This window comes from Vigna radiata, chromosome 7, assembly GCF_000741045.1.
Source record: "Vigna radiata var. radiata cultivar VC1973A chromosome 7, Vradiata_ver6, whole genome shotgun sequence".
Lineage (NCBI taxonomy): Eukaryota > Viridiplantae > Streptophyta > Magnoliopsida > Fabales > Fabaceae > Vigna > Vigna radiata.
In genome coordinates this window covers 18,273,104-18,280,522 of record NC_028357.1, presented here as the reverse complement: position 1 = coordinate 18,280,522, position 7,419 = coordinate 18,273,104, and the positions used below count along the sequence as shown (strand labels likewise).

Genomic DNA, 7,419 nt, shown 5'->3' with positions numbered 1-7,419 from the left:
ATATTATATTAATATTAAGATCCGAAAATCTCTCTTTCTTATATATATTACATAATATATTATATTAACTTAATTATATTTTTGTCTACATCCAATCCATTAAAGCCTTCCAAATATTAAATTTTCCAAAACCTAACTCCCTGGCACCTCCACTAAAAAAACTAAAATTCCTCCTCTTCTTTTCAACTCCAGAAACATAAACCTCCCATCCTCTCACGACCCACCTTCTCCCATTTGTGTTTTTTTTCTTTTATTTTCTACTTCTTTCTTAAAACCTGCACCATTTACACAGTCTAAAATTTTTACTTTCCCATACTTAATGAAACCCAATCAATACCACCATGAACTACTCCATAAAGCACTACCCCAGAAATTGATTCCCCATTTTAACAGTACTAGAATAGAATTTTCTACTCCCAAGCAACTCATAACAGTCCAATCTACAACCATTTAATTCAATAAAATCACTACTTGACAAGCCATCATAGATTAAGCATACTAATTTTTCATCATTTTCCAAAACAACACACCAAAATAAAATTCACCATACATACAGAATAAATAAATAATTCAAAGAAATATAACTAGCTCCCCTTACCTCTAGGTTGTCCCGTATAGTCTACAGAAAACGCCCTAACAGTGACACGGCAATGCACTTACAGAACCTACAAATCACCAAATTGGTGATGGAGAACAACTCTTAGGGCTAGAACACAATAGAAATCAGAAAAGGGTGCTTTAAATCAGTAAAACCCCAAATCCTTGGTTTCGAAAATGGCGGAGGAAACAGGGAAACAACTTACCAGAAGGAGACAGAGAAAGTAATCGGTTCGAAGTGAAGCCCTTGACGTCAGGAACGGTTTGGCAGCACCCAAGTAAGATTTGAATGGTTCAATGGAGAGTAAAGCTAGAGAGAAGGCAAAGGATTTGAAGAACCTGGTTTTAGAGAGAGAAGGGAAAATGGCTTAATGAAAGATCTGATTTTAGAAAAGCCCCTTCTAAGGCTAAGGCACCCTTAGTCTGATGGGCTTAGCTGCCCCACATATTAAGGCCTAATGGCTTTAAAATAATTTTCAGGCCTTTACATAAACCGACATTGTATAGGAACAAAATAAAATCTAAAATTCCCTTAAAGTTAAAAAATATATAATTGTAATTCTAATAAAAGAAAGTTTTCATAAAATAAATTTATATACTTTTATGATAATAAAATAATAAATTTTTATCAACTTATAAGATAAAACTTGAAATTATCAAAGTAAAAAATAATTTAAATTAATTCACAACGATAAGATAATATGCAAGAGATGAATCATAATCTGTCTAAAATAATTGGTATTATACATCGATTTTATTTATTTACAAGTTTATATAAAAATATTAATATATTGAATATACTATTATAATAACGAATTAAAGAAATTAATCTCACCATATTAACATTTTTTATGGAAAATTTTCACCTCACTAAGATTATTTTAAATAAATTGTCCATCGGTCAATCAAATTTAAATTATTGCACTGTTTTTTTTGAAAAATAATACATAAACAATATTTTTTTATAACATTTAAATATTATTTACGTGTTATTTTGTGATTGGTTCAAAATTATTTCACAATCAATAATAATAATCATAAACACTATTATGGATCAATCATACAGAATGACACGTAGATAATGTTAGTAAAAAAATATTGTCTAAAGATATTTTTCATAAATGAAATGGAAATATTTTGGTTCGACAAAATCTTACATTTTTCTATTGAAAATTATTTCTCTCTCATGCATTTCACTGCATATGATAATGCTTTTATTGGATTTCTTCCTCCCATCCTTATAACGATATCAGAACTTTAGAATTTTTTTCATTTGCGGAACGAACTTTCTGGTTTGGTCCTACCTCCTTACAGTTTGAATAGGAGGAAAATTCAAACTCTTTAGGTTTTCAAAATCTTATATTACTTGAAAAAGTTTCTTTTTAAAAAAGCATATGAAATCATTGGATTTGCAAATTTTATTAAATGCTGAATTCATTTAATTATAATTTTTAATTTTTAACATTAAATTTTTAAAATTAAAATATAAAAATTATAATTTCAATGAAAAATATAAGATTAATTTAGAGTATGTTGGTGATTATAAGTAGATCTTTTATAGTTGAGTTAAATTTAAAATTCAGTTTTAAATATAAATTAAAATTTATTGTATTTGTTGAATATATTATTTTATTTGTTATTAGGCTTTTATTATTTAATTAAATTAAACTTAAAATATACGTTTTAATCGTTATACGGTTGGATGTATGTGTTGTTTTTATTATGGTATTTATAAATTTTGTTAATCTTAACTATTCATTTCTGATTTATTTTTCATAATAACATAAATGACACATTTTATTCAAAAGAATGATTAATTCGAAATATAGTTTCAAATCACCAGTCCAAGATATTAAGAGTGTTTCATTCTACACTTCTAATATCTCATTCTATATCTCCTAAAATTACCATTTTAATATGTCACTTCTAACTTTTTCAAAAATTTTACTAAATATTTTATTCTACACCCCAACACTTCATCCTTCTTATACTTTTAATTCTTTTTAAAAAAAATTCTTAATCTTAATAAATAGTTTTTAACTTTTTCTCTTTTTTTATTACAGTAATGATATACCTCTTTAACATTACATCTTTCTAACAAATTTTTAAAACTTTATTTTTTATTTATAATTTAATAACTATTTAGTTTAATTTTAAAATCTAATATAATTTTTTATCATATTTTAATAACTATTAAAATGTAATTTATATTATTATAATAATTATGTTAAAAAAATTAAAACTAAAATAATTAAAATAAAAGTAATACAAATAAAAAAGCAAAAATAATAGTTATTAAATTATAATTAACTATATTTAATACTATTGCTGCAAAAAGTATTGAACCCATTGTTTCGACTATTGGACCTTACGAATTGGGTTCATGTGAGATGAGTGTTGGGGGCTTCTTTACACATCCATAGTTTTCTACCTGCACCTCTAAATTTTTCCTTCTTTCCATTTTGTTCCTCAATAAATATATTGAATAATTTAATATAAGTAAATCGTGTTTCTCATAACCGCATTATATAATCCGGTTAACATTGCTTAACCGGAATGTGAATAGAATAAAATCTTGAATTTGACCCTTGATAAGATTATGTACATGTGTGATTGTATACTGTGGTTGGATCGTTGACCAATGTAGATTACAGTAGCATGTCAGATTTTTTTTTTTTTTTATTGAAAACCAAATTTCCACGTTTTTTTTGGCATATTTAGCGATCAACTCACAGTTAAATTTTGGTGTGGATTCAACACAAAAATTTAGAATTTGACTCCTTAAGGATTGAATTTTGACCTGCAATCGTGAAATATTTTGATCAAGCTCTATCAAAGATAAATGAAAAAAAAAAAAGAAATATATCAAATCCTCCAAAAATTGAATTCTAAGTAACCTTCATCACTAATGATGAAAAAAAAAGACTGAAAATTCGATTTTCGAAAAGTGAAATTCTGACACGTAGATGTTATTCTGAAAAATAAATTTGAAATGAGTTAATTTGAAATTTTTTTTAAAGCAATATTACTGGTGGAAAAAATATCTGAATGTGTGGCGCTCTCATTGCTTTTAGTGGATGTTGTTGAATCTTTGAACTGTCAAACCATATGCCAGACAAAAGAAGGAAATCTTGTGTTGTATAATTTTTCTTGTTGATGATAATTGTGAGTTTCTCTTTTGTTTGATAACTGTCATCGCGATTGAGCCAATTTCTGATGTGATTTTATCTGCTTAAGGTTCCTTTCATTTCATATATATTTAGATATTTTTTCCATTTCTTGGATGGAGATTGTTAGAAACAGGATGGTTTAGTTTTAACATCAAGAAAAGAGTGAATTGGTGAAGTTTAAAAATCATAATCTTTTTAAAATTTATTTCGTAAATCGCAAGGAATAAGAAATTTAAGTGCAGTAGAAAAATAAAGTTGACTACACAGAATGTAGAGTCGACTTAAAGTAAAGAGTTCAGGGAAAGAGAAAACAACCACAAAGTTTTTATACTGGTTCGGTCTCAATGCCTACATCCAGTGTCCTTCCACAACCAGGAAGCCAATGCACTATATTAGTCAAGGTTTTTACACAAGATTTCTATAGAGACCTCCACGTCAAAAGAATAGACAATCTCTCTAACCCTCTAACTAAAAGTATAGACAACAACACAAAGATCTGTAGCAAGATATCCACTCTTTTGCAATCTTCAACCCACTTTGAACAATCCTCAAAGTGTATAGGACTCCACAAGTTTTGTTCCTGTAATCCCAACAGGAGCAGTGCAATCTTCAATAGATTGATAAAAGTCTTGATCAATATGATGAACACCAATAGTGTAGAATTTGATCAAACAGTAAGCGCAAATTTCTTCGTCCTAAAGAAACTCTTCAAAGAAAGATCTCCTCCGTCTTCTTGATGAGTTCTTGGAGCGTTTTTCACAAAGACCACAATCTAAAACAACAAATGAAATTGTTAAAACAACCAAAGTCTTTGTGAATTACAAAATCACGTCTATTTGTAGTTTTCTATAAAACAGACGCTCCTGTAGTCGACTGTCATCAGACAGTTATAATAGTTAAAACAATTAGCAAAAGTCATAATAACCAAATTGATTACGCATTTAATTTAGTTGACTTGCATTTAATGCTTGAACATAGAAATGAAATATAATCGTTATAGTTCATAAGCATTAAAGAATTTCACAACATTAACTAACTAAGTCGAATTCCCTGCGCATGCAGTCGACTTTAACACGTCAAATCAGTTTTGTAAAACTTTTCATTGCAAAATTACTCATAACACTGTTTTTGAAAATCTGTGCAAAGTCACGAGTTTTAATCGACTTACTTCATAATGAAGTCGACTTAAAACTTGCAGTTTTGTCACACAATAAAAGTTCAACAAAGTGCATGTGGTTTTTCTTTTCTGAAACATATTTTATGCAATCACAAATGATGTCTCAAGTATAAAATCAGTGAATATGCATACATATACGAAAATCAACACAAACATGTTCTTCAAGATATCATTCACAATAAAGATTTGAACATGTAACACATAACAATACATGTGTTATTAATAATGTGTTGTCATCATAAAAAACTAGAACACTGTAAGATTAAGGTTTAGCTATACCAATGCTTCCCTTATCAACAATCTCAACAGTGATTATCGGGCAATAATAGGATCCCTTGAAAGTCATTGAATATTACAGATTGTAACGGATAATTTAGAAGCAAATGCAAAAAATAGATGGATGAATATGTAAAATCCAAAAAATGGTATTTTAGGAGGGGTGATACTCTACAAATAGTGAGATTTGGTTATGTTAATATTAAATGGTTTTATTATAAATAGTTTTGTTATAAACTAGTTTTATTATTTTAAAATGAACCATTTCTCTATAAACTACTTTTTTTGGAGTTCCCTACCTTCCCTCTAAGAGTTCTAACTCCTGAGTCATCTCTTTGACGATCGGGAGATACCTAATCGATCATGGCATCGAGGTCTACATTTCTAGACGATCAATTTCTTTCATAAAGCAAGTAAGTTTCTACTTTTTTCTTCTTCTATTCTTGGTTCTCGATCATGTAAGGAAATCTGTTTTTGTATGTGTCAAGAACTTCTCTTCCTTAACTCTTGGCTCAATCAAGGTTCTAAAGTTTGTCTCCAATCACCAATCGATGATTTATAGGGTTTTTTAGGAATTCCTTGTAATGGAAGCAACAATTGGGTTTTTAGAACTGTAGAACTTTTCTAAGGTAAGGGAAGTTAGAACTTTTGTTTTAGTTTGTGATTATATTAGAGAAAAATTTTATTTTTATGTATAGTAGTTAAATTTTGAGAAATTTCTATGTTTAGGTATATAAAGATTATATGTAGTTGATGATTTGAACATGTTTTGTTGGTACATTGGAATTGTATGTTTGTGATATTTAAAATTGTATTGAGTATGTGTAATGAAGTTATTCTAATGCTTGGAACTGAATGCAAAGTGATTGCTTGAAAGAAGTGCTCTTTTGCTTAGGTTTTATGGTTAAAATATGGGTTTTGATGGGTGAATTTAAAAGTAGGTGTTGAAGTGATGACTGAACTATTTGAATGTTGTTATTAGGTTATTTTAGACTTGTTAGCATTGTTAAATTGAATGAAATCTGGTATGAAACAGGTAAGGAGATTGTTGTTGAAATTGAAGGTATATTGATAACGGTTTAAAAATCGTTATTTTTATACTTAAAATTGACATTAAACACTTATGACTTAGAATTAGCTTGAAATCATGCATTTTTCTTAAGTTAGAGAATAAGAGAGTCAAAGTTGGTTTTCTTGGTTTTATGCTTGGTTTTCCCTTGATTTTGTAGGTTATTGGAATGATTTGAAAGAAGGATTGAAGTATCAAGGAGTTGCAGTGTAGAAAAGTCAACAAGAATGCGGAAAAGTCAACCAGTCAACCAGAATGCTGAAAAGTCAACCAGAGTGCAGTTTTGTGTCGTAGGGATCGTAAGGCGGTGGCTAGGCGGTGACCCACCGCCAGGCAGTGCCATTGGGCGGTGGATTTTCAGCTTTTCACTGTTTTTACCTGGGCGACACCACTGCGCGCTATTCTGAGTGTCGCACCCACCGTCGGGTGGTGAAACCATCGCTGGACGGGGTATTATTGGGCCTGAGCCAAAATTCTATTATTTTTATAAGTTATAAATAGCTTTGGACGAACCAGAAGAGTCATCTTTTGGCAAAAAGGACGCAAAGACACATTCTACACACCTTGGAGGCGGATTTTGGATGCGGGAGCTCCAATTTATCAAATTTAGGGTTTATCTTTTCATTCTTTCCATTATTTTCATCTATTTTCACCATAATTATGGTAAACTAAACCTCCATTGTTGTTGGGGAATTGATTTAATCCTTTGAAACTCTCATATATTATTGTTGCTTTATTCATATGCTTTTATTCATTAATTGTTAGGGTTTTTCCCTTTTCTCTATGCATGCTTTGTTTAACTCTTTCAATTGCATGATCTTTGATTCTATCTTTATGGACACATATATATAGATCTAGACATGGGTAAACTCTCTCGGTAGCAATATTATCTAGACATAGGAATAAGAGGACTGATCGCCTTAAGCATCTGTGCGAATTATATAATGCATGATCAATTGCTAGGGAGACTAGACATAGTAAACTAGTAATGAGGAGTAGTCTCTTACCACCAAGACATTAGGGTTAAGGGTAAATTAGAAAGTGACATTGACATTAATGAAAAATTTGAATTCTTAGATATATGAGAGTAGATAGGATGAAATCATAAACCCCAACAACATAATTCATTC

At 29.5% G+C, this 7,419-nt stretch overlaps 1 long non-coding RNA gene across 1 annotated transcript in view; it reads right to left on the bottom strand.

Moving 5' to 3' along the window:
- Positions 1-1,040, bottom strand: part of LOC111242135 — a 2,366-nt gene extending 1,326 nt beyond the window's left edge. The window contains exons 1-2 of the long non-coding RNA XR_002668992.1: positions 804-1,040; positions 599-665 (exon numbers count right to left, since the gene is read on the bottom strand). This is a non-coding gene — a long non-coding RNA (uncharacterized LOC111242135). The remainder of the gene's footprint in view (positions 1-598; positions 666-803) is intronic.
- Between the last annotated feature and the right edge of the window lie 6,379 nt (positions 1,041-7,419).